This window comes from Pipra filicauda, unplaced genomic scaffold (genome assembly GCF_003945595.2).
Source record: "Pipra filicauda isolate LSUMZ 115617 unplaced genomic scaffold, ASM394559v2 scaffold196_size3971931_pilon, whole genome shotgun sequence".
In the NCBI taxonomy this organism is placed as follows: domain Eukaryota; kingdom Metazoa; phylum Chordata; class Aves; order Passeriformes; family Pipridae; genus Pipra; species Pipra filicauda.
Window position 1 is genome coordinate 2,817,428 of NW_024104305.1, and position 16,202 is coordinate 2,833,629.

Consider the following 16,202-nt stretch of genomic DNA (forward strand, 5'->3'; position numbering starts at 1 on the left):
AGGGTGAATCCCACCGGGAAAAATACCTTTGCCAACAGGAAAAAATATTTTCATTAATACTTTCAACACGTGGGGAATGAATTCCTTCATCACCTCACTTGTAGCAGAGCTTGGACATAACAGGGAGCTCAGAACAGGCAGAGAAATTGGTGTCCAAAATGTCATTTGTTTGGATGATGCTCCTGAAAGCACAGAATTGGAATTTAGTGACTTCTCAGCCCTAACCAGGGCACTGCTGGAATGTGCTGGAGTCCAAGGGCTGGAATGTGCTGGAGTAAAAGTGCTTTAGACAAACACAGCAGGCTGAATGAGGAGCCAGGACCACTCCACAGGGATACAGGAGGCAGTTTGTAAGGATTTCTGTTCTCCAGCTGGGCCCAGAGAGCAGCAGGCAAAATCCCAGAATCCTGGAATGGTTTGGGTTGGAAGGGAAATTAAGGATCATCCAGTGCCACCCCCTGCCATGGGCAGGGACACCTTCCACCAGCCCAGGTTGCTCCAAGTCCCCTCCAACCTGGCCTTGGACACTTCCAGGGATCCAGGGGCAGCCACAGCTTCTCTGGGCAACTTAATTTGAAGGATTTTCCCTTCCAGCACTCCCACGCTCCTGGTTCTGTTGGAAAGTCTGGAATCAGGACTCTCAGAGCTGGGCAGCTGATCCCAAATTCAACTGGCACGGAGTTCCACTTGGAATCCTTTCATTATGCAGGCTCAGGATTGATTTTCACAGACTCAAGGAGCAGCAGGTTGGAAGGGGGACCTCAAGGACCATTTGGGCCAATTTTAACCCACAACAGACCCCTGTCCTTGGAATTCAACTCCTTCCTGCCTTTGTGCTGCTTCAGGATGAGGGAACCCACACAGCTGGAGCAGCAGGAGAGGCTGAGGGAGCTGGGGGGGCTCAGCCTGGAGAAAAGGAGGCTCAGGGGGGACCTTCTGGCTCTGCAACCCCCTGACAGGAGGGGGGAGCCGGGGGGGGTCGGGCTCTGCTGCCAGGGAACAAGGGACAGGAGGAGAGGGAACGGCCTCAGGCTGTGCCAGGGGAGGCTCAGGTGGGACATCAGGAGGAATTTCCTCATGGAAAGGGTGGTCAGGCACTGGCAGGGGCTGCCCAGGGAGGTTTGGAGGTTTCAAAGCCCTGTGGATGTGGCACCTGAGGACAGGGCTCAGGGGTGACTTTGGCAGTGCTGGGGGATGGTGGGACTGGAGGATCTCCAAGGTCTTTTCCACCCTGAGTGATTCCATCAGTCTGTGATTTCTTTTGTTGGAGTCACAGACCTGAGCTGGGGCAGGAAGAAGTTAATGGCTGAGAGCAGGCTCTGGATCCTGCCATGCGTGAAATTCCGGCAGCAGCATCCAAGGAGGCAATTAAGCCACTTCCAGGTTTGGATGTTACTTGGAGACCGACTCCAACACAGCAGCTGCTCTCCCAAGGTGTGGGTGGCATCTTCCCACCACCAGAAAGCTTTCAATGAGCTGCCTGCTCTCACATGGATTCACAGAGTGCAAAATTAAACCAAATTAATGCGTTTTTTTAACGAGGGAAATTCTGCAAGCAGTAGAAGTGACATTTGGGTAATGCCTCGGGAAAACATTTGGGAAGAGTGCTTACAAAGGGAATGGAGTTCCTCCTTTTATAGCACACTTCATTCCTTCCCCAGGAATATTTCTGTTGGTGTTGTAGGCACCAAGGCCAAACCCCTCTGCATTTAAACGGAGAGAATTGAGACACCAAATTTGCACCACAACGGGAAATAACTGCTCGTTTATTTGTACCTAAGAACATTTGTGGGTTGTTTTTGAGCCAAAAAGCTTGTTGGTTGCTATTATAGGCATAAAAACGTGCTCTCTGGTTTCAAACACGGCAGCAGTTCCTGACAGGAGCAAAGTAAACCCCAGGAAAACGCTGTCCCTGGAATATCTGTGTCCCTGAGAGGAGCGAGGTCACCCCTGGCTGTGAGTGGCGTGTCCCTAAAACGAAACATTTCCCCAGGCAGAGGAGCCATTAAGGCTGAATTAATGCCATAAATATCTAGCAGCTACTTCAGGTGAATAATTCTGATTAAAACAGGGCTGCAGTTTCTGCTGGAATCGCGTTCCATGAATGCCAGGCTGGAAATGAGGAACACAGGGTTTGGCACAAGGTGCTGACCTGGAATGTCATGGAAGCCCAGGCTGGTTTGGGTTGGAAGGGACTTTAAGGCCCATCCCATTCCACCCCTGCCATGGGCAGGGGTATCTTCCAAGCCCTGTCCAACCTGGAAAAGGTTCTTCCCCTAGAGGGTGGTTGGCACTGCCCAGGCTCCCCAGGGCAGTGGGCACGGCCCCAAGGCTGCCAGAGCTCCAGGAGGGTTTGGATGATCCTCTGGGGCACAGGGTGGGATTGCTGGGGTGTCTGGCAGGACCAGGGGTTGGATGGATGATCCTATTGGTCCCTCCCAGCTCAGGATATTCCATGAATCCATGATTAGCTCCAGCAGGTGTTGGTGCTGTGCCCCTGGAGGTCCCACTGGTGCCTGGCCCAGGGCAGGGGCTGCAGAGCCCAGGCAGGGTGGGAGGGCTGGGGTTTAACTTCCACCTCTGCCCCAGAGAACTCCCATTTCCCGGGGGGCTGCTGGGAATGAGGCAGGAAGGGCCATATTCCAGCCCTGTCCCTGGGCACAGTCATTAAGTGTTAACTGGGGCAGGAGGCAGCTGGGTGGGGCTGGGTCCTGTCCCTGCCTCTGAGCAGGGTTTGATGCTCTCCTGTGGAACAGCCCTGAGAGCAGGGATCGGATCCATGGCTGCTGGGAGGGAATTCCCGGCCATTCCAGGCACAGCCAGGGACAGGGGGAGCACCCTGGTCTCTCCAGGGGAGGAGGGTTCCCACACCCTGCTGTCCCTGTCCCTGCCTCGCCATTCCTGAGCCCGGGAATCACTTCCTAAACCCTGGAGCTGTGTAGCCAGCACTATTTACAACCACAGAATAGAGCTGTGGAATTGGTAAGCTTGGAAAAGACCTTTAAGATCATCAGCTGTCAAAACCTAAAACCAGCCAGAACCCCCACAAAGTGGGGCATTTATTTATTGCCACCTTTATTTTGTGAGCAGTAAGTGCATTTGGGGGCTCAGCTGGGTCACAAAGGGTGACCTGGATTTAAAAAATTATATTTAATAATTATTTTGTATATATTATATTCATAACATAAAATATATATTTATTATATAAATATATACTTACAATATAGAAATATATATTTATAATACATAATATATATATTATATAAATATATATTTATAATATATAGATATTTATTTATTATATAAACAACTATTTATAATATATAAATATTTATTATATAAATAAATTTATATAATAATTATCAATTATTTTAAATAATTTTACTTGTGAGTTCCAGATATGAAATTATCCACGTGAGGTAAAAGTGAGAAATGCAACCCAGAGAACTCCTTTTGCTTTCTCAAAGGAAGAGAAACTTCTTCAATCCCTGTCAAGGGAGTCACTCAGACATTCCCAGGTTTGCCACCCTCCCTTTTCCCCGGGGGAATTATTTGTTCCAAGGCTGATGAGTTGTTTCAAGCGTGACCTGCACGTCACCAGATCAAACTCCTGGCACTGTTTTGTGTTTTCTGTTTGAGACCCTCATTTCTTTTGGGTTTATTTTATTTTCAAGGGGTTTGTAAAGCACTATTTTTCCTCTGAGTTGAGACCACAAAAGGCAGGAATTTCTCCTCAAGGCCTCTGAGGTTTCCAAGAGGCTCAAACCCCAAAGGCAGTTTCCTGACGTGAATTCCAGTCACTTTTTTATTCCTAATAACAAATTTCTGTCTTGGTCTGTGAGTTCCAATATTCACAAAGCATTGTTTCTAGAGAAGATTTTGAAGTGCAATTTGCCCTTCCTGGAGACAGAGATTGGAAGCACAGATTAAGGAGGAAAAAAAAACCCAAACCACCCCAAACAATTGCCAGGATGATGCTGGCAGCAGAAATGTGAATTTTAAAACAGATCACTTGAAGGGGAAAGATGAATTGTGTTGACAAAGAGAATTGAGTTTTGCTAAAACAGTGTCTTCATTTATCATGGAAGTTCTGCTGTGAACAAGAGGAGGGAGGGATCAGATGTGATCAGAATTCTGCTGGGGTTTGGCAGAGTGGCAGATCTTTATCTGACACCCAAAACCTTAGTGAGAACTGCAAGAAAATATTAAAAATGTGGAAATGGGATGCATTTTTATCATAGGATACTGAGAGAATCACAGAGGGGCTTGGGTTGGAAGGGACTTCTTAATAATTCTCAGTTAAGGACCCCACTGAGGACTCTGTGTCCATATATAGAGAGGCAAAAAGATTTCTGTATCACACAACCAGTTCACTCGACCTTTTAGGGTGATTGGTGTTCTAAAATCAACACTAACCCACCTTCTCTCCACTCTGAGAAGGTGGAAATATCACCTGGGGGGGGAAAAAAGTGCCTTAAAGTCCCCTTTCTGTCACAAATGAGTTTCCTCAGCTTTAACTGAGTTCAGGTGTTTTTATGCTGTTTTTAACAAGCAGCCAAAACAAAGCCACTCCTGGCCTAAAATTATGGTAAGTTAGAGGTAATGAAAAACCTGGGCTTCAGACACTCCCCCACTGAATGAAATGGCTTCACTGAGAAGGGAGGAGAACTAATAAAGTCGTAATAAATGTCAGAAAGATGGGAGGCCTTTATTGGAAAAAAACCTCAAGTACTGCTTTTAACAACTGGAGCTGTCAGGGATATAAATGATAATGGGCATTGAGGGAAAGGAAGTTATAAATCCTTCATTTCTGAGAGGAATTTGGATCAAACAGGAAGAAATGGGTTGATGACAAAATTGATTCTCTGGTAATGGCAAATGTCTGGAGAACAGTGTTTGGAACCCGGAGCTAAAAGGGTTTTCCCACGTATTTTTTCGTGTCTCAAGTGCTTTGCATCAAAGGTGCCCGTGTCCTTTGGATCCTCCTCACCCTCAAACTGAGAGCAACCCTGGGATGCTGTTTTTGCCATCCCTGACTGGGGCTGGGCGGAGGTTTTGGGGCAAAGAGCAGGATGTGGGGTCCTGAGGAACCCCCCCCAGGAAATCCAGACCTCAGGGTGCTCCTCACCTGCTCCTCACTGCACCTGAAACACAGTTCACTGAAGTGTAGGATTTGGTTTTTTCTCAGACTCAGTGTAAAGCCTTAGACTCAGTCCCATGCACGTTTTCCAGCTTCACCAACCTTGCTCATCTTCCCAAATCGGAGCAGATGATGCACCTAATTAAGAAGCAAACCACGGCCCAGCATTAGTGCCCTTCTTTCACTGCCACCAGCAGAGAAATATATCCTGGTCTTTAATTAAGAAAGCAGAAGCAGAGGTAAATGATTCCACCAAGGCAGGACTAGCCAGGAGCAGCCTGGGATTTACCTCTCTAAACAAGGGAGAAGGACTCAGGACACGGGGAAATGGAATCCCAAAGCCCAGTGACATTTGTCTGAGCAGAAACTCGAGTCCGAGGGGCCTGAACTGCTGCCAGTGCAGGTGATTTATCCCTTCCCACACCTCCTCCATCAGCTGAGAGCTCTGAGTGCCAAACCCTGCCCTAAGAAACCTGCAGGATTCGTGTTGGAGGCGCAAAGGGAGCGCAGGGAACACGGGGTGGGGGGGGTTTCAAACTCCTCACATTCCAAAGGCTGTCCCATTTTCCCTCCAAACAGAACAGGTTGTGTCGTGTGGGAAGTCCCTGTTGGAGGCTGGGATTGCTTGAGTGTTCCAAAGGACATTGCAGGGGGTTGATGGATGGTTACATTTGCTTTCCCTGCATTTGAAGAGGTAGCACAGCCAGAGCAATAACAGTGAGTGAGTGCAATAGGCTGCTGTTCCCTGGGAAAGGAGGGATGGATCACTCTGGAAGGCAGCACCCACTGCACCACTGTCAGCATGTTTTATTTCTGAGCTGGTGGGAAAGGGATCTGTATTTCGCCTAATTATTGATGTAAAACTCAGATGAAAACAAATCATCTCCTTCCTCCAGCTTTGTTTGGCTTTCTGCAGATCAGACCCAAGTCACAGGATCTGTTCAGGGAAACAAATACACAGATATTTATTCTCTAGCAAAACCAGAGTTCCCTTCTGGCATGAAAAATTAGCTGGAAGGTCATGGTAGATATTCCAGTTTTATACTTCATGTTTCCCCAGTTGTTCAGAACCACATTCCTGTAATAGAGGTTATTTCCTCTGACCTGCCAAGACTTCTCTCTTTAAAATTGGCTTTATCCCTGTGCTAAAGCTGCTATTGGAAAAAAAAAGAGTGGACACACTTGATGGAATGACTGGCACTGATCTGGAGTGGATGTTTGGGAAACGGGCTAAGGAATAGCAAAAATATAAAATCATTCTGGAAAACGGGCTAAGGAATAGCAAAACTGCAGGATAATTCTGGAAAATGGGCTAAGAAATAGCAAAAATATAAAATCATTTTGGAAAATGGGCTAGGGAATAGTAAAAATATAAAATCATTCTGGAAAATGGGCTAAGAAATGGCAAACCTGTAGGATAATCCTGGAAAACAGGCTAAGGAATAGCAAAACTATAGAATTGTAATGGAATTGTTTCCCAGCAGCCTGTGCTTCCAGCAAATTCCCCATGTGGTGTTCCCAGGGTGGGGGCTGCATCCCGACCACCCCACTGAACACCTATTTATAGCTCTTCCAGGAATGTGTCTTCCCATCCCTTTCAATTTGCTGGCACTTTGGGTGTCAGCAGCAGCTGGAGCTGGGACAGTGCCAGGATTATTGTGAATTTTGTCCCAAAGCACCTCAGCCCCACAGGGAGCTGGGATGTGCTGCTGGATGCTCTCACTGGGTGCTCCTCCAGCCCAAACCATGGAAAATCAGTTATACTGGACTTTTTGAGCACATCTGGGATTTCATGGGCTTCAGTCTCTCTTCTCCTTTGGCCTCCACAGGCAGAGGAAAAATCCAGGTGGCTCCAGTTTCCCTCATACAAAAGCCACTTCCCATCTCCACTCCTCCTCATCTTTCCCTATTTTTGGTGGGTGGGTTTTTTTTCCTACTAGAGCTTTTCTTTTTCCCTCCCAGAGCAAACAGGAATGCAGAACATCCCTTTGCTTCCAGATCCATGAGTGGGATCCTGGTCAGGTTATTGTATCCCAGAATCCTGCAATGCTTTGGGCTGGAAGGACCTTAAAGCTCATCTCATCCCACCCCCTGCAACGGGCAAGGACACTTTTCCCAAAGCTTTCCATGAGTAAAACTGAAGGATTTTTAGGCTGCTCTTCCAAACAGGTGCCATTAGCGCTGAATTAATAATTCAGTCCCTGAATTTTGCTGTTCCTTTTCTAAAAGGATAAATAGAAATTATTTCACTACAATAGAATGTAATAGAAATAATGAATGGTGCCAAACTCCATGGATTATTTTTTTCCCTCTGCTGTGATTTCCCACTTGGAGCAAACCCCTTACTCTGAGTGTTAGGAGTGGAGAGGGAAAGGATCCTCTGCACTTACACAGGGAACATCCATTTGTGCATCTCCACGTGCTTTACAGGAAGCAATTAATGCTCTCACAGCGCTGAGGGGCTGGAGATAAGAAAGCTGCAATGCAGAGGAATTGACTGGCTCATCCTCAGGGACACAGGGAATGCTGGATTCCCACTCCTGCACTGCTTTGCTGGCTCTGAGTTGACCTCAGGAATCATTTAGCCCTTTGCTGCACATCTCACATACAGAGAGCAGTTAAAAAACCCTGAGCAATTATCAGCGTGTTTTGGGGAGGGTAAGAGGCCCTCAAATCATGTGTTAAATGTTTTAGATCAGAGTGAAAAAATGTGTTTATTACTTATTTTATAAGGGGGGAAATGCTTATATGAGTTATTTTTGTAAGAGGAAAATGCTTATATTACTTATTTTTGCAAGAGGAACAGAAATACAAAGTGCCAAGAGGTTTCTCATCCTTGTATCAAAGCACTTCAGTTTCTGCACTTAGTTTTCAGTGTTAAAAAAAAAAAGATATTATTCAACTGCCAATACAACGTTGTAAGCCAGGAGTTTCTTGCTGTGCTTTAGTGCTGCCAAGGCTGGTCACGGACAGGGGAGGGAAAGGAGAGCAGGGATTGCTGGATCCAAACACCAACCCTCCTGGACAGGCTGGGAGAGCTGGGGGGGTTCACCTGGAGAAGAGAAGGCTCCAGGGAGAGCTGAGAGCCCCTTCCAGGGCCTAAAGGGGCTCCAGGAGAGCTGGAGAGAGACTGGGGACAAGGCATGGAGGGACAGGACACAGGGAATGGCTTCCCACTGTCAGAGGGCAGGGTTAGGTGGGATATTGGGAAGGAATTCCTGGCTGGGAGGGTGGGGAGGCCCTGGCCCAGGTTGGGCAGAGAAGCTGTGGCTGCCCCTGGATCCCTGGAAGTGCCCAAGGCCAGGTTGGACGGGGCTTGGAGCAACCTGGGCTGGTGGAAGGTGTCCCTGCCCATGGCAGGGGTGGCACTGGATGGGATTTAAGGTCCCTTCCAGCCCAACCCACTCTCTTATTCTGTGATTTATCCACCCCTCCCTTAGGGAATGTCTCTGCAATCTTTCCGTGGCTCCTCATGCACGCAGGATGAACACCTTTTACCTTTTGTTTTCCTTTTCGACTGAGAGATGATTCCCTCAAAAAGTCGGGAAGGAGTCCGCAGGGCCCCGCTGTCGGTCGGAGCGGTGCGGGGGTGGTGGTGCGGTGTGACCCCAGCACTGCCCTGCAGGGATGGGCACAGCGCTGGGCGAGGGCACAGACCTTCGATACTGACCTGAAACGTGGTGCAGGGGATGTGCTTCAGTGTCTCTGTCTTCCCCTGCTCCCTCAGCACCCCCCTGCTCCCTCCATCTGCCCCCCGTTGCCCCCGGCATCGCTGCCCGCTCCCCTCGGCACCCCCTCCTGCATCCCCCGATCCCCCCGCTCTGCTCAGCTCCCCTTCCCGCATCCCTCGATCCCCCAGTCCCCGTGTCTTCCTCCTCGGTCCCCTCAGCATCCACCTCTGCTCCCCTCAGCCTTCCTGCCCTCCTCCCCGCTCCCCTCATCACCCCATCCCGCGTCCCCCGACCCCCGCTTTGCTCAGCGCCCCTTCCCGCACCCCCCGACCCTCTCAGCCCCCCTGTCTTCCTCCCTGCCTTCCTCTCGTCTTCCCCCTCACCCCATCCCGCACCCCTCCATCCCCGCAGCATCCCTGCCTTCCCCTATTCCCTTCATCACCCCATCCCACAGCATCCTCTGCTCTCCTCCTCGCCCCTTCCCGCATCGCCCGACCCTCTCAGTCCCCCTGCCTTCCACCCGGCTCCCCGCATCCCCCGAACTCCGCTCCTCCATCCTCCCTTCCCGTATCCCCCGAACTCCGCTCCTCCATCCTCCCTTCCCGCATCCCCCGATCTCCGCTCCTCCATCCTCCCTTCCCGCATCCCCCGATCTCCGCTCCTCCATCCTCCCTTCCCGCATTCCTTCCTTCCCTCCGCCTCCCTCTCCGCCCCTTCCCCGCCCGCGCCGCCCCCGCCCCTTCCCGGCGGCCGCGGTTCTGGAGGCGAGAAGCCTCCCTCGGCACCTGCCCGTTCTTCCATCCCTCCATCCCTCCATCCCTCCATCCTTCCATCCCTCCATCCTCCCGGTCCCGCCGCCTCCCTGTCCGCCGGGCCGGGCCTCGTCCCGCGGGATCCGCAGCCATCGCGGGCCGAGGCGGTGCCGATCCCCATCCTCATCCTGATCCCGATCCCGGCGGCCCCGGGGCCGCGCTCCCCCCGCACATTCCCGGCCATGCGGGGGAGGCGGGCGGCGGCTCCGCGCTGAGCCCCGGGCACGGGGACAGAGCCCCGGGCAGGGGGAGCCGAGCTCGGGGCTCCGCCGCAGGTAAGCGGGGCGGGGGGTGCGGGCCGAGACGGGACCCGGCTCCTTTCCCGCTTCCAGGGGGTTTGGAGGGACCGCCGGAGCCGGGGAGCCGCCGGGAGCGGCTGGAGGAGCGATGCTCCTGGCGCTCCCCCCGCCCTGATCCCGCTGCCTTTCCTGCCGCTCCCCGCGGGGGTTGTTAATCGGGGATAAGCCTGACCCGGAGCGCGATGTGTGACAAGCCGGGATTGAATCCCAGCCCTGGCGCGCGGGGATTTGCCCGGGATCTCCCCGAGGAACAGACACCGTCTCCGCTGCGCGAGGCTGCCGGGAAGGATCGAAATATCCCTGGAAAGCCACGGACGGAGGCTGCGTGTGGTAGGGACGGAGCAACGTTTTGGGCTGTGGATTTCAACCGTAGGTTTCTCCGGAATAATGTTTTGGGCTGCCATGGGTTTCCCCGGAATAACGTTTTGGGCTGCCATAGGTTTCCGTGGAATAGCGGTTTTGTGCTGGCGGTTTCAGCCGTAGGTTTCCCTGGAAGCCGCTCAGCCCGGCTCGTTCCCGTTTTTCCCAGCGCTCACACAGAGCAGGAAGCACCCGCTGCCGGCTCGGAACACCGGGAGGATTTCACTGCCCGCTGACATTCCTCCTGCGTGGATATAAACCGGTGTAAATGGGATTTGGCACAGCTGCTCGAAGCTGGGGGTTTTCCTAAAAAAATTCTGAAGTTGGGATTTCCCAACTGTTTTCCCGAGGATCGGGTAAACCCTTCTTCCGAGCTAAGGGCAAATAAAGTTTATTTTACAGCCTTTGCTAAGAAATTTCATCAATGTGAAACAGCAAAGAGAAAAGAACTGTTAGAGCCGCTGCTGTTTCTTCTTTGTTGCAAAATAACGGGCTGAATAATTCCTTGGGCGCTGGAAATAGCAGGAGGAAAGATTAATGGGAGATTAAGGCAGGCTCGGGATGATGCAGAGGAGAGCAGGAGGCAAAGATTATTTTAACTGCTTGCTGGCTGCTGGACTTTGAGGAGAGAGATGAGGCCTTAAAAGCTCGTGGTTTTCAAGTCTGTTTTGATTTTCCTCTCCTGCACATCTGTGGTCTTGGTGTTCTGTAAAACTGTCAGTAAAACCAAAAAAGGTGATGCTGAGAAGGGCTAAAAAATTCGGCGTAACTTGAAAAGTGGTGCTTTATCTCGCGGTGATTTTTTTTTTTAGCCAGGCCTGTTACTACAAAACCTTTTGGATTTTATTAGTATTTTGGTATAAAAAGTGGGTTTGGATGGAGTTGAACTGATTGTAACACGGCATCGATTTGGATTGCACTGGGGTTGGGTTTTGGAGGTTTAGAAGTGATTTCCTCTCAGAAATAGTGCTCTGAGAAACAATTTATCTGCTGTGTCTCCTACCTTTGTGTTCACACCCGAGTGATCCGTGTTTGTGAGTTCCCAGAGGTGTCTGTGCTGGCAGCAGGCACTGATGCTCAGGGAACAGGGTGGAATTCCACCCTCCTGTTGGACTGTGGATGAGCTTGAAGAAAATCTGAGTGTAAATAACTGCTTTTCCTGCCCGGGAGAGGGACTGGAGGCAGGAAATCAGCCCACGGGCTCTGGGGTTTGTGGCTCTTCACACCCTCCTCCCACCTACCCCAGAAACAGCTCTGCTTCTTCGGGAAGGGGAGGTGACAGAGCTGTTCCCGCCATCTGTACCCCAAAAACCCCATTGCTGGGGGAGAATAAAGTGTAAAAACCTTCCTTATCAACCTTATAGGCAAAAGCTTAGAACTGGTTTGTCTGTGGGAATGTGGGTTTGTTTTGGGGTGAGGCAAAATATGGTAGGAACGACCAAACCCCACCTTTGGGTGACACAACAATTAAGGCCCGAGAAGAAAAGCAGAATTGCTCTGGAAATAAGAAACTAGGAAAACTTGGCATATTTTTCTATGTGAGACACAGTTCCAGGGGGTTTTGTACACCAGCAGGTGAATCCAAGGGAATATTTTGCCTGAAAACAGGGGAGAATTGAGTTCCAGGTGGCTGCACATCACTTTTATGAGAACAGGAAAATATGTTTAAGATTTCTTTTTGTCTCATTTTTAAACCCGACATAGCGAGAGCTGGTCACTTCTAACAAATCTGCCCTTCAAAAACTTGGAGATGAGTGGAAACTGCAAAAGGATTTGACTGTGCCTATTCTACTTCTTTTGTGATGACCAGTTTTAAGTTAGAGGGAGTGTGATGTGATAAGTTATTGATTGTACAAACGGCCTTTCTAGTACTCAGAAACTTTGGGATTTTTTTCCCAGATTTGTTCTGTTGGGCTGGAAGAAGTGAGGGAATAATGATTTTTGTCCATGGAGCACAAAGTGTGATGAGGAGCAGCTGAGGGAGCTGGGGGGGCTCAGCCTGGAGAAAAGGAGGCTCAGGGGGGACCTTCTGGCTCTGCAACCCCCTGACAGGAGGGGGGAGCCGGGGGGGGGTGTCTCTGCTCCCAGGGAGCAAGTGGTGGGACAAAAGGAATTGGCCTCAAGTTGCATCAGGGAAGTTTTAGGTTGGGTATTAGGAAAAATTCCTTCATGGATAGGGTTGTCCAGCCCTGGCACAGCTGCCCAGGGAGGTTTGGAGTCCCCATCCCTGGAGGGATTTCAAAGCCACGTGGATGTGGCACTTGGGGACAGGGGTCAGTGGTGAACACGGTGCTGGTTGATGGTTGGGCTTCATGATCTTAAAGGTCTTTTCCAACCTCAAGGATTCCCTGATTTGTCAGTGGCACTGGTGCAGTGGGAGTGGTCAGGTAGTTTTTGGTGTGATGTTGACAAGGAGTGGCCCCACACCCCCGTGGTGTCCGTGCTGGGGGTTCCTGCCAAGCCACACATTTGTCACAGATCCGTGGGGAAATCCTCTGGCACACGGAGGCTGCTTGGCTGTGTCCTTCCTCTGCTACTTGTCCCACAATCCTGAGCTGGAAGGGCCCCACAAGGACCATCCAGTCCAACCCCTGGCCCTGCACAGACACCCCAACAGTTCCCCCCTGTCCCTCAGAGCGTTGTCCAAACCCTCCTGGAGCTCTGGCAGCCTTGGGGCCTTGCCCACTGCCCTGTAGTGTTTCCCAGTCCTTGGATCACTGCCTGGCTTGCTCCTGCATTTTCTTCCTGTTTGATGAGCTGGAAAACTCCTCCTGGGTGGGACTTGTCAGGCTGTCAATGCCACTCAACACTCCTTTCTTTTAATTTCCCGGGTATGTGGGAGAGCACCCACCATCTGAAAGCAGATAATTACAGTCAGGTTGAGCTGCTAATTACCTGTGAGGAGGCCCTGCAGCAGCTTGGAGGGGGATAAATACCTGCCTCACCTGGGGAGTGGAAGGAGAGAGAGGTTGGAGGATGTGCCAAGTCTTGCTGGCAGGGAAAAACCTGGGAGGTTGGTGACCAAAGGTCTCCAGTGTGCTTGTGTCCCTCGTCAGGTGGGCTGTGCCTTGGGGAAGAACCTGGAAAAAGGGATGGGAGGAGGACTTTGAGCTGCTAATATGTTATAGCCCCTGGGGATATCAGAGTGAATTGCCAACACTTGAGTTCTTGCAGAGAAGCTGTGGCTGCCCCTGGATCCCTGGAAGTGTCCAAGGCCAGGTTGGACGGGGCTTGGAGCAACCTGGGCTAGTGGAAGGTTTCCCTGCCCATGGCAGGGGGGCTGGAACAGGACAAACCTTAATATCTCTTTCAATCCAAACCATTCCATGAGCCTACAACGTTCTTTTAAGGTTTGTGGGGCTTTTTCAATCTTTATTTTTAGTTGATTTCAGGTTTTTGGTGCTTTATGCTAACATATTGGTAGAACAACCTGCTTTAGGACAAGTTTGGTGCCTGAAGGCAAGGACTTAAAGGAGGGGTAAACCCAGAGCAGTTCTTCCCAAATTGGCCATCCTGTGCAGGATAAGTGACAGGGAGGTGGCTCTGAACACAAAAGCTCTTCCTGTCTGCCTCGGGGGGATGTGGTGCTTTGAGGGCTCTGTCTGGGGGAGAAGCTGGTGCTTGGCATCGCCTGAACAAAGCAGCACAAAGCACAGGGGGGGCTTTCATCGCAGAGCACTCGCCTTGGATGAATTAATTAGTCTTTTCCACTTTAATTTCTGAGTCACGGAAATGCATTTTGAAGTGAAGAATAGGTCTGTTATCAAATGTCAAGCAGCCTATTTCAGGAAAGGAGAGAGGGAGAGAAACTAATTCTTAAAGCACAAAACACTGGGTGGCTCTGACTAGAGGTGCCTAATTTCTATTTTCTCCTTCTTTTTTTTCCTTACTGAAAGAGTTCCCGTGTCGATCTTGGAGTTTGACAGTTCTAACACTGGAAGTTCTTCTGACAGCTGTACATGAATTAATAAGCTGCTCATGGTATTAAATGTGGTTTTTGGAGGTGTGGTGTGTAGTCAGCTTTGGTTAGACCCAGCTGGTCAGAAGATTTCTGTAGGCAGGATACAGCTTTAAATGCACTATTTAAAAATTGAGGTGTGTTTAGAAAGAGAGAGCTGCAAACCTTCCTGGCCAGATCTCTCTGTGACTGACACTTGGATGTTGTTGTTGTCGGGGAGCTGCAGTGAATCACAGGGACAACCACGAGGAGCAGCCACGCTCATCCTTTGATTTATCAGAGGTGAAGGCTGGGAATCTTGAAATTCAGGCGAGCTGAGCTCTGCTCTGCCTCCCTTGAGTGGCAAAAAATACATCTGTGATCGCTTCTCTTTCCCGATGGGAATTTCTTCCAGCAAAGTCCCGCGGTGGGTGCTCAGCTCCCGACCCCTGTGTGTCCCAGGCTGATGGAACGGCTGTGACGGAGCAGATGAGCTCCAGGCTCAGCTCGGAAAGCCTCCAGCACTCCTCGCTGGGGGGTTTTGGGGAGGCTCTCCCTCCTCAGTTGCATTTATTCCTTAAAAATCCGGTGTTCTGCCGCTCCCCCGAGCTGGGGGTTCATTAACACCCAGCGCTGCGTCAGCTGGAATTTAATGTCCGATTAACCGGCTCACAAAACGAGCTGGAATTCTCATCCCCAGGGCTCTCGTGGTCCGTCCCAGAGCAGTGGCTGCGGCCATCCCGAGGTTCCTGTTCCTAAATCCCTCGGAGGGTGCGCGAAAGGAGCGCTCGAGGCTGTGAATGAGGCGCTCGTACCGCCCGGACGCGTCAGGCGGGATGGATTTCAGCGCTGAAGGAGGTGTTAAGTCACATCCATTAAAAGAATGGTCCGCATGACAAATAGGGGATTCCTTGGAAAACGCAGCACGCCTCAGTTAAATAATGAGAAGGCAGGAAATTTCCTCTGGAAAATCCGTTCCCTCCTCTTTGTGATGAGCCGAAGGCTGCGGACAGCGCTGAAAACGTGCCCCCAAAACCTCAGCCAAGGCAGTTTTCTGCCCCCTCCCGTTGTGTAATTTTTCCCCTCGATACTTCTCGAGGGATGGAAAGGCCGAGAGGAGGAGCAGGAGTTGTTCTCTCTGTGGTTGGTGCCGTGCAGAGGTCCTGGGGAAAGTCTCCGTGGAGCTGTAGATGATGTTTAATGTGATGTTTCACCAAATCTGTTTTGGAAACCAGCGGTACAAATAACAACAGATTTCCAGGAACCTTTTTGATTTGCTTTCCATGAGGTGCTGCTGAGCTGCAGGGAGAGCCCTGCTGTGCTTTGGGTCACAGCTGTGTCTCTTGTCCCCTGAGAAAGCTGGCACAGGCGTCACCGGGGCCTATTTTGGGTTGTCTTCATCTCCTCTTCCACTGTCACCATCCTGGTGGTTGGAGTGAAACTTTTAAGCGTGACTGGGTCTCCTTGTCCTTTGAGAGGCTTTGGAATGCTGCAGGATTCCTGGTGCCCTGTGATCCCCCTTGGCACTGCCCAGCACATCCAGCTGGTCCCAGGGGGCTGTTGGGACCTGCAGGCTCAGCTCTGGGAGAGGCTGGAGGAGCCTGGAACAGCAGGAAAAACAACTCCCCTCCCCTCCCTGAGAGCAATTCCCAAAGCTGCCTGCAGCTGGGAAAACCAGGCTGGGGTCCCCAGTTCCACTCTGCCTCTGGTGACTGATGGGGAAACTGGGGAGCCACTGGGCAACCTGGGAGGGATTTTAGGGAGCCTGGTCCCCAGGGGAGCAGCCTGGGAGGGATTTTAGGGAGCCTGGTCCCCAGGGGAGCAGCCTGGGAGGGATTTTGGGGAGCCTGGTCCCCAGGGGAGCAGCCTGAGAGAAATTTTTGGGAGCCTGGTCCCCGGGAGAAGAGCCTGGGAGGGATTTATGGGAGACTGGTCCCCAGAGGAACAGCCTGGGAGGGATTTTGGGAGCCTGGCCCCTAGGGA

At 51.1% G+C, this 16,202-nt stretch overlaps 1 protein-coding gene and 1 long non-coding RNA gene across 3 annotated transcripts in view; one reads left to right on the forward strand and one right to left on the reverse strand.

The window, feature by feature from the left end:
- Positions 1 to 3,313: 3,313 nt before the first annotated feature.
- Positions 3,314 to 8,835, reverse strand: LOC120323097. The gene is made up of 2 exons (XR_005563249.1): positions 8,639 to 8,835; positions 3,314 to 5,278 (listed from the first exon to the last, which is right to left on the reverse strand). It is a non-coding gene; the product is annotated as an uncharacterized LOC120323097 (long non-coding RNA).
- A 761-nt stretch (positions 8,836 to 9,596) lies between these two features.
- Positions 9,597 to 16,202, forward strand: part of GALNT13 (polypeptide N-acetylgalactosaminyltransferase 13) — a 68,916-nt gene continuing 62,310 nt past the window's right edge. The window contains exon 1 of one of the 2 annotated variants that reach the window (XM_027713521.2): positions 9,597 to 9,898. The gene's annotated coding sequence lies outside the window, so the exon portion shown is untranslated. The remainder of the gene's footprint in view (positions 9,899 to 16,202) is intronic. The other variant, XM_027713519.2, reaches the window with a different exon arrangement.